Genomic DNA, 13352 nt, shown 5'->3' on the forward strand with positions numbered 1-13352 from the left:
CTGGCCTCTGGCCGTTGCTAGAAGACGCTGCAGCCCGGGCATCGGGGTGCGGGGCTCCGCCTGTCAGAGCGGCCTTGCTGCTGGGCAGCATTCTAGGGTCCCCTCCCCCCCCAGTCCAGCCTGAAGACAGGACTTCACCCCCGGATGACACAGAGCTCCCCAGTGCTGTGGCCCCAGCTTTCTCTCCCTGCTTCCTAGTATGACGTGGACACGGCCCTTCCACGGGGAACGTTCCCAGAGCCCCCCCAGGCCCCTGCACGACCTGTGGACGTGGCTCTTCCATGGGAATGGTCTGAGAGGTGTTTCCTGGCAGATCCCGGGTTCTCTGCCCGGGAGGGGCCCACATGACTCGGGCACAGGGTGCTCCTTGGAGGCTTCTCCAGGCCGACAGTGTCCTGGGCGAATCCAGGCTGGGCTCAGGGTGAGCTGCCCTGCTTGGGTGGTTTCCAGAGCGTGTGTGTGTGAGTGCACACATCCGAGACGTGCCGTGTGCATATCCGCAGCGGTGTGCGGGGTGACCAGAAAAAGGCACATCCACAGATAACCACAGAGAAGGGCACGCGAGGGGTCGGTAGGGGAGGGCCCCTTCTCGGGGAAAGCAGGGGGCTGTGATGACGTGCAGTGGACAGCCCGTGTCCCTGTGGCCTAGCGTGAGCTCACCTCCTGCATGTTGCCCCTGGGATTGCTGCACCGGTCCCTTTCTGGGCCCCTCAGGGCTGGGCAAGGGCTGTGCCCATGTGGCCTCCAATGCCGCGTGTTTGGCAGCCAGAATCGAGTTTGGGTGAGTCCATCCCACTGTGCGTTCTGGGTGATTGTACCTTGTCCAGACCAAGTTAGAGCAGCTTCCAGTTTGCTCCGTGAGGACAGCCCCCTGCGTGGTCTCCACCCTGTGTCCTCAGCCGGGAAGGAAGGGGGGCTGCCTGCGTGGCCTCATCCGCGCACGGGCTGACGGGGAGGCTGTCAGCCCGCCTTCCCTGCCGGTGCCTGACACTGATCCTGGTTGCTCCTGCACTGAATCCGGGGCTGCTGATGCGTGAGCATGGCATCGTCTCCGTGCCGGTCGCTCTGGTTGCTGTTTTGTCGGACGACGTCTCTGTGCCGGCCACTCTGGTCGCTGTTTTGTCGGACGACGTCTCTGTGCCGGTCGCTCTGGTCACTGTTTTGTCGGATAACGTCTCTGTGCCGGCCACTCTGGTCGCTGTTTTGTCGGACGACGTCTCTGTGCCGGTCGCTCTGGTCGCTGTTTCATCGGATGCTTTGCAGACCACTGTGGCCAATTCCGTGTTTCTGGTTGCTTCTCTGTATTCAGGAGGCACCCAGTTTTTTCACTCCTCAGGGGGAAGCGAGTTTTAGGGCATGTTTCCAGTGTCCTGGGGACGGATTTCAGGTCTGCGCCAGGGTGAACCAGGCCTGGCTCACGAGCAGCCCTCAGCCTCTCCTGCTGCATCACAGGGTGGGCTGGGTTGCCATCCTGCTGACATGGGTATGTCCTCCAGTTGCTCCAGTGGACCGGAAGGCCTGGGGTCAGGCCAGGTCCTGAAATGCAGCAGCCTGGACATGCTGCCCTGTGTTCCCACCCATGGTCTCGGGGCCAGACTCTGTATGTGGTCACAGGACACTGTAGGGTCTGGGAGAGGAGGGAACATGCTGGTGGGGGTGTGGGCAGCACCCCGCTGCGTGCCTGCTTTGGCTGAACAGAGGGGCTGCCCCATGTCCTGGTCGCTCGATCCCATGGGCAGAGCAGTGGACAGAGTGCCGCTGGTTTTGGGGGGCCCCGTGGGCCCTGGGGGGTGGGCACCGCTGGCTGCTGGGTCTGGGTATGACAGACACCTTCCGTGGTCGTGGTGAAGTCCGTTCTGGAAAGCGGAGCCAGTTAATGCTGTCGCAAAAACAAACGCGTATAAGAGATAGCACGGAGAAATACGGAGAAGCGTCCGTCGCTGTTCCGTGACCTGGAGCCGTCCAGCTCTGTGTGGTAACCACGCTTGAACTGGAAAACAGGTCCACTGTTCAGACCTTTAGCTCACGTTATTTTCTTTTGGAAAGGTGCCTCTAAATTTGCTCTGTGCGCTCAAGCACCTTAAGTGAAAATGATCTTAATAAAGATGCACGTTTGTGACGACGAAGCCAAGAAAATGCTTGTCTGCCTGCGTGCCGTGCTGCCCGCTTGTCATCCTGGACAGTCCACTTGGGCGTAAGCGTCCTCGGGGACGAGAGGACACGCTTGCTGACTCAGCGGCGCGGCTCTGTCCTGGCAGCGGCAGACCTCCCCGTGCGGCAGGGCAGCGTCTCCCCGGCTGGCGGCATGGACACGGGCCTGGGCAGGTGCCCCCTCTGCAGTGGAGGGGGCCCGCTGGCTGTGGTTCCGGCAGGCCTGGAATGGTTCTGTTCTAGAACTAGCACCGTGGGATGCGTCCTCGGCCAGCGGGTCGTGGGGTCAGGCCAGTGTCCATGGAATGCCCTCAGTGGCTCTGCGTGGGTCTCATCCCCTCCGTGGATGTGGGGCCAGTGACCGCTCTGCCGGCAGCACTGTCCTGTCCCCACCGACAGCCCGAGGGCTGCTCCGGAAGGAGGTGAGCTCTGTCTCCCTTTCACCGTAGGACAGGTGGTGGAATTGTGTCCCTGTTCACTGTCAGCTTACGGATGTGGCTCTGTGTCCCTGAGAGTCCCAGACGCTGGCTGGGAACTCCCCGGCGGCAGGTGTCTAATAGGGCGATGGGTCTGGGTCTTCAGCTGGCTTCCCCACGGCTCCTCATTAACACCCCCCTCACCCCCCGCGCCGTGGAGGACGCCTTCTGGCCTCATGCTGCCGGCCGGTCAGTTACACCTGCTCTCAGAGGCCCACAGAGCTGCGGCCTGCAGCCAGGGTGGGGAACGACCCTGTGGGCTCCTTTCCCGGAAGGTCCTGCACGGGGCTGGGGGCTGGGGGCCTGTGAGTGGCCCCAGTCCCCTTCATGAAGAAGGCTCCCCGCACGGGTCTTGGGCACCGCTCCATGGCAGCCCCTAAGGAGCTGATTTTGGGGCAGGACAGTGTGAGATTTAGGGCCCTTTATAGGGCGGATAGCCGGGCATCCCGCGGGCCACCAGTACTGAAGCCCGATGACCCGGATGGACGTCGGTCACAGCGTAAATACAGCTCGAGCCCACAGCGCTTGGGTTCAGGGCCCGCTGGGCGTTCAGTCCTGGTGCGATGCTGACAGAATACCCGATCTGTTTGCACGCGCTTCTGTCCCCGTCGGTCCTCACCCGCGGCGGGGTGTCCAGTAGGAAGCCCTGCCACTCTCCTCTCGTGCCGTCGCGTGTTACACGAGAGCTGTGAGAGCGGCGTGGGGGCTGAAGGGGGAGGTCTCAGGTCCGGTTCCGTGACACCTGTGAGGGGCTCTTTGTCCCGTACGTGCGGGGGCCTTGGGAACTTGTGCGGTTAAGAGGGTGTCCGATCCAAAAAGAACAGCTGTCGCGTCGGACGTCAAGGCGTTTCCCCTTGCGTTTTCTTCTGGGAGTTGGATAGCTTCAGGTCTCACAGTGCGTCTGTGGCCGTTTGGGTCCGCTGTTAGAGTTGTGGGGCAGGGACGCAGCTTCCGCCCGCCCCCCGCGGGACCCCGTCCTCCCAGCGCTCTTTGTCGGGGAGACCGTCCGTCCCCCGGATCCGTGTTCTTGGTGCCGTGTCGGGGGTTGACCGCACGTGTGTGGGTTTATTTCTGGGTCTCGGTCACACCGCGTTGTTCTGTGTGTCTGTTTTTGGGACCGAACCATAGCGCCCCGACTACTGGAGCTTCGTCACGCCAGCTTCAGATTGGGAAGGGGGTGCATCTAGCTCCGTTTCTCTTTCTCCATGTCCTGTTGGCTACTTGAAGTCTCTCGTGGTTCCACACACACGTGAGGGTTATTTTTTCCACGTGAGAGATGCTTCGGAATTCTGGTATCGTTGCGTCGTGTGAGCGTCCTGACAACGTTCCTTCTTCCGACCCTTGAACACAGGTAGCTTGTTTCCACGAACCCCACGGGGACGGCTTCCCCGGCCACCTGGGTCAGCGGGCCCTTGTCGGCCCGTGTCCACGGCCTCTGTGGTCATGGACTTCCGCGGGAGTAGCCACATCTGGGCGCGTCCTCCCCGCCTCCCCGGGTCCACCGCAGCCCATGCCACACGGCCTGCCGTCCGGGTGAGGAGCCCGTGCACACGCGGGGGTCGGCCAGATCCCGCGGTCTCTCTCCACGGAGACGCTGCGCCCTCGCGGGGTCAGAGCCGTGACCTGCCTGCAGGGACCACAGCCGTGGGCCTCCATGTGTGGCCTGCCACCCCTCCCAGCCGCGCGGCAGGGCTCAGAGGTTTGGAAACATGACCTGACACCTCTCAGATGGCGAGAGGATTGTTACATTTACCGTTTGAATTGGGGCTGTATTTTATGGCCTTTATTTGACTTCTTTGTCAGTTGAGTTTTCCTTCTCCGTAAGAGAGGAGGCGTCCCCAGGGCGAGAGCTCGATGCGGCCCCGTTCTGAGGTCTGAAGTGGGTTCTGCGGGCTCGCTGTAGACGCAGGAACTGGGAAGCTGCTGCCATGCCATGGGGCGTGCGACCTGAGCAGGGGACCCTGGCCCTGTGGGGCGTGGAGGCCCCAGGGCCGGACGAGCCAGACCGCGGCCGGGCTGGCCTCACTGACCTTGGGGTGCGGCGTGCATCCTGCTGCACCTTCCAAACCGGGGTCTGTCGTGCACAAGTCTGGTGAAAGTAAACCAGGGTGTGGTTCTTGTTGGCCCCCGGAGCCCCCGGAGATGTGGCCTGAGCCCCGAGACCCCGAAAGACCCCACTTTCACTGCCCAGGCTCCCCACAGAATTGGAGGCTGCGGGGTGGAGGCAGGTTCTGCTTGAGGCTCCTAGGCCTGAACCTGGTGGGCCGGGCTTGAGCAGAGGGCGCACTGAAGTCCCCCTGTGAGGACGCGAAGGGCCTGACCCTGCAGCAGGCGGTGGCCCCGGCGGACGGGGCTGCTGCCCTCATGTCTCTCCTCTGCCTCCTCGTGGGCCGGCCCTGAGCCTGGAGGCCTCAAACAGCCCTTTTCCGCTTGTAGATGCTGCACCTCCGGAACTCATACGGGGCAGGTGGAGGCTGTGTTGCTGCCCATGATGCCAGGGGCTGCGGCCGGCTGGGGCTGAGCTCCGGGTCCTGGAACAATCCAGAAGCCTCCTCCGTCACCGCTAGCAGCTGGGCTGGGCCGGGCCACGCCCGCCGGCAGGAGTCCCTCGCGTGTCCCTGTGACGCTGCGGCTTCCCGGTGGGTTTATGCTGGGGCACTCCCCGTGCGCCGTCCCAGCGCTCCCAGGCCCAGTGTCCAGGCCGGCAAGGCCCTCGTGGTCCAGCCATGGGGGCGCGTCGGGTCCTGTCTGCCGTTCACAAGCGCAGCATGAATCACGGGGTCGCGAACGCACCATCCGAGCGTTTGCGGCCGTGTTGGAACAGTCTTGTTTGGCCTCTTTTATTTACTTCAAAAAGCCTATTTTTCTCAGTTGGGAATTCAACCCGAGGCAGCCCCAGGCAGGTGTGGCCTGTGTAGGGACCACGTGGAGCCCAGAGCGCCGAGGGCCGGCCGGCCGGGGAGACATGGGGCTTCACGAGCCGAGGTGCGCACTGCCGGGCTCCGTTGGAGTCGCGTGGACTGGGGGCAAGAGGGGCGTTTCTGGGCAGTTCCAAGCTGTCTCGTCTGGCGGTGGCGCCCCTGGTTTCGCTGTGACGCGCCTCTTTGCTGTGTCGGCTCACGCGCGGCGGCCATCGTCGTCCCAAACGCCCGTAAGTAACGCCTCACGCGGTCTTCGGGCCGATTTCGCCACCGGCCGGCTCCTCGTGGATGCCTGAATACGTCTTGGAGGGCGATCATCCTCATTTTTTGGTGGGAATTCTCAGCTTTTTGAGAGCTCTTTGAGGCATAGCACGCTGGCGCATCCGGGAAGCAGCTTTCCCGTCCGCGCTCCTCTTGGATCAGGCCCTGTGCCCGCGGCCGTTCCGTGGGTCCGGGGGAACGTTCTAGCCCCTGGCGCGCCCGGAGTTCGCGGGCGCGCGTCTCCTCCCACGTCTGTGTTTGGAGATGCTTAGGAGGAGCTGCTTCTCCCTCGTTCTGTGGCCCCGGGCTTCCCGGCCCCGTTGGTGGGTTGAACCGCGCGGTTCCGGGGGAGCGGCTGCGCGCCGGGAGCCACCGCAGGGCGCCGTGGGGACGCGCTGGGAACCTGGCGTGACAGACGGAGCTTTAGAAGCCGCAGAGTTCCCTCAGAGCAGAGCTCAGCGTGGAGGACACGGCGCGGTGTGGGGCGCTGCTCTGGAGAAGCCGCGCGTCGGGTGAGAGGATGCGGCTCTGAGAAACCGCCTTTTCCCGTTTCGTGCCGAGTCGCCGCGGGCTGCCGCTGCTGAAAGCGGTCACGGGCTGGGACGAGCGGTGACGTTTGTGAGGCACAGTCGAGGTGCGGAGGAGACCAGAGCAGCGGGACGTCTGCCGCGAGCGCCTGGCGGGGCTGTGCCGGCCTTGGCGGAATCGCACCCGGAGCCGCAGGCGGGAAGGGCCCGCGGCGCCCGCCGGGTGGGGGCATGGGACGCCGCGGATGGGGTGGGGGAGGCCGTCGGCGCGGGGCCGCTGCACCCCGAGGGGAGCCGCGTCTGCACGTGCTGTCCCTGTGGGCACCGCGAGGCCGGCCCCGCAGGAGAGAAGCTGTGTTGTCTGGGGGAGCCCCAGTCTGCACACGCAGTCCACGGACACGCACTTGCATGTGTGCACACACACGCACAATTACATGTGTGCACACGTACACACGCGTGTGTGCTGAGTGGGACGTGGGGAACAGTACCCAGCACAGGAGTGCCAGGAGGTGAAGCTTCGTCCTTACTGTGTGGGGAGAGTTGATGTTCCCCGTGGTCGTCTCGGGCGTCCGCTCTCCCTGCTCTGCTGGGTGTGGGGTCTTGCCGGAGGAGGGAGAGGGTTTGTGCAGACCCCAGAGCCCCCCCACCCCCCCGCCGCCCGCAGCGTTCCGGGCTTGTCTGCTGCCTGGACATGGACACGGGAGGCATCGCCCCGTGTGGTGAGAGCCGGGCAGCCGCCCGCTTCTCAGATGCTCACGGTTCGTTCTGGAACGTTCCCTTTGGTTCAGAATCACACCGTCTCCAGGACCCACGTGGCACCGGCGGATGGGGTTCGCGCAGGTAAGCGTCGGCGGGGCAGGTCCTGCGGTCGGAGGCCCAGAGCCCCGGCTCCCCTTGCCTTTGCTCTCGGACTCGTGGTAACTAAGCCGTCGTGCAGCGGGCGGCACCGGGAAGACTCCCAGTCAGAGACCTTCCCTTCACAGCCCTCCAGAGTCAGGACCAGGCTCACCCTGTTGGGGCCTCGTTAGGCTCTCCTAGAAAATGGAGAAAACTGTGTGACCTGCCACATGTGAGCTGGGCCGGGACGGAGCCCGTACCTGAAGATTTCTTTGTTTTTTAACGTTGTAATAAAGCACGAAAGGCAGAGCAGAGTATCCTCTCGGGCCGAAGGTCCGTTGTTCACAGTTCCTGGGGATGGGGCAGGAGAACAGGGTCCAGGATCCGTTCTGCCCCCGACGTGCAGGGAGCCCCACCGAGGGCGTTTTTCCAAGCCTCCGTGTCCTCCTCGGGGGTGGGGCGAGGCGGCTGCTTCTGTCTGTTGTGGGGCTGCCTGGGACCTGCCCTTGCGGCGTGGAGCCCGGGACGGTCGGACGGTGAGAACCAGCACTTCAGCCCCAGGACCCTGTACCCCTGGCAGACGCAGGACTAGAAAACGTTCTGCTCCCACCGCAAACACGCTTACGGGCCCCCGTGTGCACCTCTGTGGAAACCAAACACAAATCACCTTTTTCTGCATTCTTACAAATTCTGCTATTCAAAGTAGCTCTTACACGTATCAATTTCCAGAAAGATGGGGGGAAGGTTGCCAGCCTCCTTATCTCGGTTTGTGTGCGGGCTTGAGCCCGAGACGCTCCCTGGCTCTCCTCGTCAGAAGGAAGTGAGCGCCGAGCGCGTTACCAACAGGGAAGGGCAAATACCCCGAAACGTGATTTCGTTTTCCTTACGTGGTTTGTGTGTTGTTTTCAGCCCCAAATGTGACTCAGTGGAAGAGCCAGGTTTCGGAGAAAAGGCTTTATTGTTTAAATCCCCGGTGAAAACTTGTAGTTTAAGCTTGGCCTGGTCCGTGCCGGCCCGTGGAGCCGCTGTGTCTGCAGCTGGGCTGCCGTGCGGCGGGCGCCCTCCTGAGTGCCGGCGCTCGGAGGCCTGCGTGTCTCCCCTGGAAGAAGGGTCTGGGCAGCTTCTCCTGCATTTCGCCGGCGTGGGCTGCAGCGTCGTCTCCCGATGCGGCCCCGGGCACTTAACAACACAGAGCCCAGGGACGTGTGTCCCCGCGGCTCCCATACCCGGCAGAGCCCCCGGGTGTCCCTTGTGAGTTTGGGAGGGTTTCCTGCTCAGTCATCGCGCTGGGCGTCCTCGCTGGGCTGGTGGCCCGCCCGGTGGTGGGACGTTGCGGTCCCAGGGCCCCGGGACGCACCTGAGTCTCCTGGCGGCGTTCCGTCCAGCTTTGCGTGTGCGCCTTTCCCGCGAGTGTCTTCTCATGGAAGACGAGGATGGTTCTCTGTGGGGACGGAAACCTCTGTCTCGAAACTCCTCATTACCCAGTGAGAAGCAGACTCGGGGGAGAATTTCTTCCTGAACACCCTCCGTGCCCAGGGCCCTGCCCTCCCCGGGTCATCGCCGTGTGTGGGTCGTCGCGCCCGTGGAACTGCTGACCGTGCAGCGTGACTGCTCCTGGCGACCACGCTCATGCGCACGAGGGACCTTTCGCTGGGGAGCACTGGGTGAAACCCCGTTTGAGCCAGATCAGCCTCTTCTCACACTGGGGTAATAACTATTTAAAGTGGTATCAGGCTAACGGCACAAAAATTTTCAAACTTGAATTCCTAGGAAATTTACAAACTGCCTAAGGCTAATTATCTCATTGTTTCTGCACCAACGTGCTGCCTCATGTGCGGATTCTTGCAGATTCTTCTTCCTACTCTTCTGAGTCCTGGTGTCGTTAGAGAATTCGGAAGGAGAAGCCCCTCCTTCTCTTCTCAGCGGTCCCCGCATGGAAGGGTGCATCCCAGGAAGGGAGAAGGTGCACGTGTTGGGTAATTGTTTCTGCTGCGTCTTCCCTGCCGACGTGCCAGGGCGCTGAGCGTCCTCAGCGCAAAGCAGTGCAAGCCTGGAGGCACAAGGGTGGCGGTTTCTGCGTGTGAGTCCCAGAGAACACGCCCAGGAGCTTCTGGCTTCCGCCGTGCCTTGCTCAAGTCCCAGTCCTGCCGACGGTCTCGGAGATGCGTTTCTTTCTCCTTCTCCTGCGGACCTCTCCCGTCGGGCCGAGATGCACGCTCCGCTCGTGGTCGTGGCTGTGTACGGGCTTCACCTTTCCCATTTGCCCTGCAGGACGGGGGGCCCGTCACCTGGGGTGGTGGCCGTGCTGGCCGACAGCCTGGGGAGGATGTTAACTTGCCGCCCTCCTCACGTCAAAGCTCTGCGATAAACAGGCATTTTGCGGTGCACTTCAGAGCGAACCTGACTCGATCTTGTAGTTCAGATTTCATTAAGCCTTTCGTAACTGAACACAGAATTAATTCTGAAAGCAGAATTGGCACAATCTTTCTGATAATATTTTTGTTATTTCGCATGCCTGGTGCAGCGTCCACGGGAGCAGTCCTTTTCTGAGAGGACCGGTGCCGTGGGCTGTGCTCTGACGCCAGGGACGGCAGCAAGACCGTGTGGTGTGTTCCCTGAAGGGCTCTGTGCGGGGGTGGAGCGGGAGTGCCGATGGTGGATGGTGACCCGGGCGGGACTGCGGCGTCCACGCTCCAGGACGTAGCCAGCCGCGTCCACACGTCCCAGCTCTCTACTAGCGTCTGCACCGTTAGGTGCATTGTTGATTCTGGAAAGAGCCCGGCTCAGGGCTCCACAGCAGTCACCACGGACATGCAGACCCAGGGCTGGTCTCGTCTGTGGTCTGTGGAGAGACGGCAAAGGGCCAGGGCTGTGGGGGGTGGCAGGTGTCAGGCTGGCAGGCCGTGGTGCTGGCCACCCCCAGGATGACCTCGGGCGTGGGTTCTTCGGTGACCTTCACTGTCTGCCACTGTGCATGTCCAGTGGCCCAGCCGGCGCACGCTGAGCCCCAGTGGGTGATCTGCTCTCCTGGGCAGTTTTCTGTCCTCCTCCCCTTGTTTGGGACGCCTGTGAGAGCAGAGCCTGGGACAAGGCCGTCCCCAGCTTCCTCCCGGCTCCAGATCAGGTGCCAGGATGGGGTGGCTGAGCCCAGCTCTCGTTTGCAGCTCTGAAGGGCAGGAGGTCTGGCCAGCCCGGCGGGTGCTGGGACGTGGTGGTCTTGGGAAGCACCAGAGTCTAAATCAGGCACGGAACGGTTCCTGCCCAGACCTGCCGTTTTCCGGAAAGTACTAGTGTGGTCAGAAGCTGAGTTTCTCTTTAGGGAAACATCTTTGTGCAATTTGTTGGCTATCTGAGTATCATCCAGACGTGCCTGACGCCAGACCTGGGGTCTTGGAGGCATGACCTTTGTCTGGAAGGAGTTTGAAGAGGGTCAGGGGCATCTGTGAGCTTCCATGCTCAGCTGGCTGCCTGCACCGCTCGCAGGAGGAATAATCACATACAAACAGCAGCGTTCATGTGACAGGGTCCATGGGAGACTTTAAAAACGCGAATGTAGGGGCCCCCGGGGCATAGTCAATTAAGCCTCTGACTCTTGATTTCAGAGCCGGTTGTGATCTCGGGGTCGTGGGATCGAGCCCCGCGTCGGGCTCCGTGCTCAGCGGGCATCTGCTGTCGACTCGCTTGCCCTCTGCCCCTCCCCGGCTGTGTGCTCCTTCTCTGCCTCTATCTTTTTTTTTTAAAGCTGCCCTTTTAAAAAACAACCAAAACATGAGCTCAGTTATTCTTTGAGCATGGGAGGGTCACATTTTCTGTATTGTGGAGAGGGAAACCCTCACTTGTCTTCAGCCCTGAATGGAATCCGGGGTTTTCCACCGACAAAAGGTGATCTGTGTGTGCGAGGGTCAGCGTGCAGGCTCTGACATCACGGGACCCATCAACTGATTTCCTCAAAACACATGCGTGGTGAGGATGTTACCGATTAGCTACAGCGTTTCAAAAGCACAGGTTAGCGTTTGTTGCTGTTTTAATAATTGTAGTAACTTTCCTGTTGCTTTAGGAGCCAAGTGCCCTTGAACAGGGTGGGGCTCGTGCCTGTTCCCCGTTTCCTATCTGAATACTTGACTTTGTGTCGTTGATAGTTAGTGGCTGTGAGGCTGAGAGGATTTAAGCCCGGGATCTGGTCCCAGCGGAATCGAGTGTACGGGCTTCTCGGTCGGAAGCAGAGTCGGTGCTGGGGACGGAGGGCCGTCTGCGTGGCCGGCTAGTCAGGTTGGACACGAAGGCCAAGGTCAGCAGTTTCGCAGAAGGTCACGGACAGAGGTGGTGGCAAGGCCAGGCCCAGGCCCAGGGCCCTGGTGTTCACCCACAGCTGGTGTCTGTGCTGTTTCAGAAAATCCTCCGGCTGTGGTGGTTGCTGGGGGCCCTCTGGATTTTCCGTATTTGGGTTCACAACAAGTTTTTCAGTGAGTCTTTTAGTTGGGTGACGAATAAGGTAGACTTTGACTCTTGTAACATTCGGTTGTGCATTTAGTATTTGTTTCTGCGCCAGATGCTTTTCTCTTCCGGAGGATCGTAATGATGACAAGCGGTCACAGAGGTGACTTGGATTGAGAGCTTAACATGACCTCAGCATGTGCACGTTTCAACCCAATCTTGGGAGAAACGGTGAGTTAGGCAGTGTCCTCTTCGTCTTTCTTACGTGGCAAAGGAGACCTAGAGAGACGTAAATGTGTCCAAGACCGTGTAGCCAGCAGCGGGGCTGGTTTCCAGCCCATGTCTCTGCTCCGAGCAGGGGCCCTACCTCCCAGCCGCTTTCCTTCTGGAGTTCTTACAATGCTGTGTTTACAGATTTTCCTCAACTTCCTGGGGGGTTATGCCCCCCCAAACCCTTCTTAAGTTGAAAATATTGTAAGTGGTGCACTTAATCCCCCAACCTTGACCGCCTAGCATAGCCTCGCCATTTCAGACAGTGTCACTGTGCATCTCTGTGTGTGTTACATTTTGTGGGGGATGAAAGTGGTCCCTCACACAATTTTGAAGATCTGTAGGAGTTTATAAACCTATAAGATGCCCAAATATCTATGAAAATATTAGTAACTCATGAAATATCGTAAATGCCTTCTATTAGATGTGCTGAATGGTTTTCTTTTCTTGTTTTTTTTTTAAATACACTTTTTAAAGATTTATTTATTTATTTGACAGGCAGAGATCACAAGTAGGCAGAGAGGCAGGCAGAGAGAGAGGAGGAAGCAGGCTCCCTGCTGAGCAGAGAGCCCGATGCGGGACTCGATCCCAGGACCCTGAGATCATGACCTGAGCCGAAGGCAGCGGCTTAACCCAATGAGCCACCCAGGCACCTCATGCCGAATGGTTTTAATGGACATTTTGTTTACAAAGAAAAGTCATACTTCCCCTCAAAGATACGACAGTTGTCGTGTACGTGAGTCTTCTAACCTGATAGACTTGCCATGTCACTTTGCAACTAAATCATAGAAGCATTCGCGCCCTCGTGTCTCCTGGATCCGCATTCGGAGAGCCCGGGAGAGTCCAGTCCTAGCTGGTGTCGGGACCACGCACGGCCCCATTTTATCAAGAGCAGGAACAGGTAGAAACATACGGCCTCGTCGTCCGTAATCCCTAAGGCCACGGCAGCATCTCATGGCCCGGCTCTGTGCATACTCAGCTTGGAAACCTGTTGTGCTGGATTATCTCCTTAGGTTTCCTTAGGTTTTTTGTGGCGAACGGACTGTGGGTTTTTCAAAGGAGAGTTTTCTGTATCGATTTGAGTTGGATCAGGTCCAAAGGGCGTTCCCGGACGGGGAGCTCTGCCCCGGTTCCCCTCCGACTGGCGAGGGTAGCAGGAACGGTCTCGTGTGGGTCCTGCTGTGTAAAGTGGGCAGCGTTTGTCTCGTCAGAGTCAGGTCCGGACTCTCCCCGAGGGTCTCAAGGAACATGGACCCTCTCACAAGGGGACAAGCCCCCAGACGGGCGGGCCACATCCGTAGTGAGCGCCGATGGTACCCCATGGACAGACACCGCCTCTCAGTCTCTCACGTAGGAAGTTTTTGTCTTAAAAATATGAACCCATGGGCTCTGCTCTTCTTCTAGCTTAATCCAGGAGACAAGGACTTGTGGAAAGAGTAACACACCCAGGTCAGAAATGTGACAGGTGCTGAGCG

The 13352-nt window shown here is 60.3% G+C and overlaps 1 protein-coding gene across 3 annotated transcripts in view; it reads left to right on the forward strand.

Annotated features, from left to right (window-relative positions):
* Positions 1–13352, forward strand: part of DIP2C (disco interacting protein 2 homolog C) — a 347914-nt gene that overhangs the window by 81873 nt on the left and 252689 nt on the right. The gene's annotated exons all lie outside the window — the stretch shown is intronic.

Source organism: Mustela nivalis (assembly GCF_964662115.1).
Source record: "Mustela nivalis genome assembly, chromosome: 7".
Taxonomy (NCBI): domain Eukaryota; kingdom Metazoa; phylum Chordata; class Mammalia; order Carnivora; family Mustelidae; genus Mustela; species Mustela nivalis.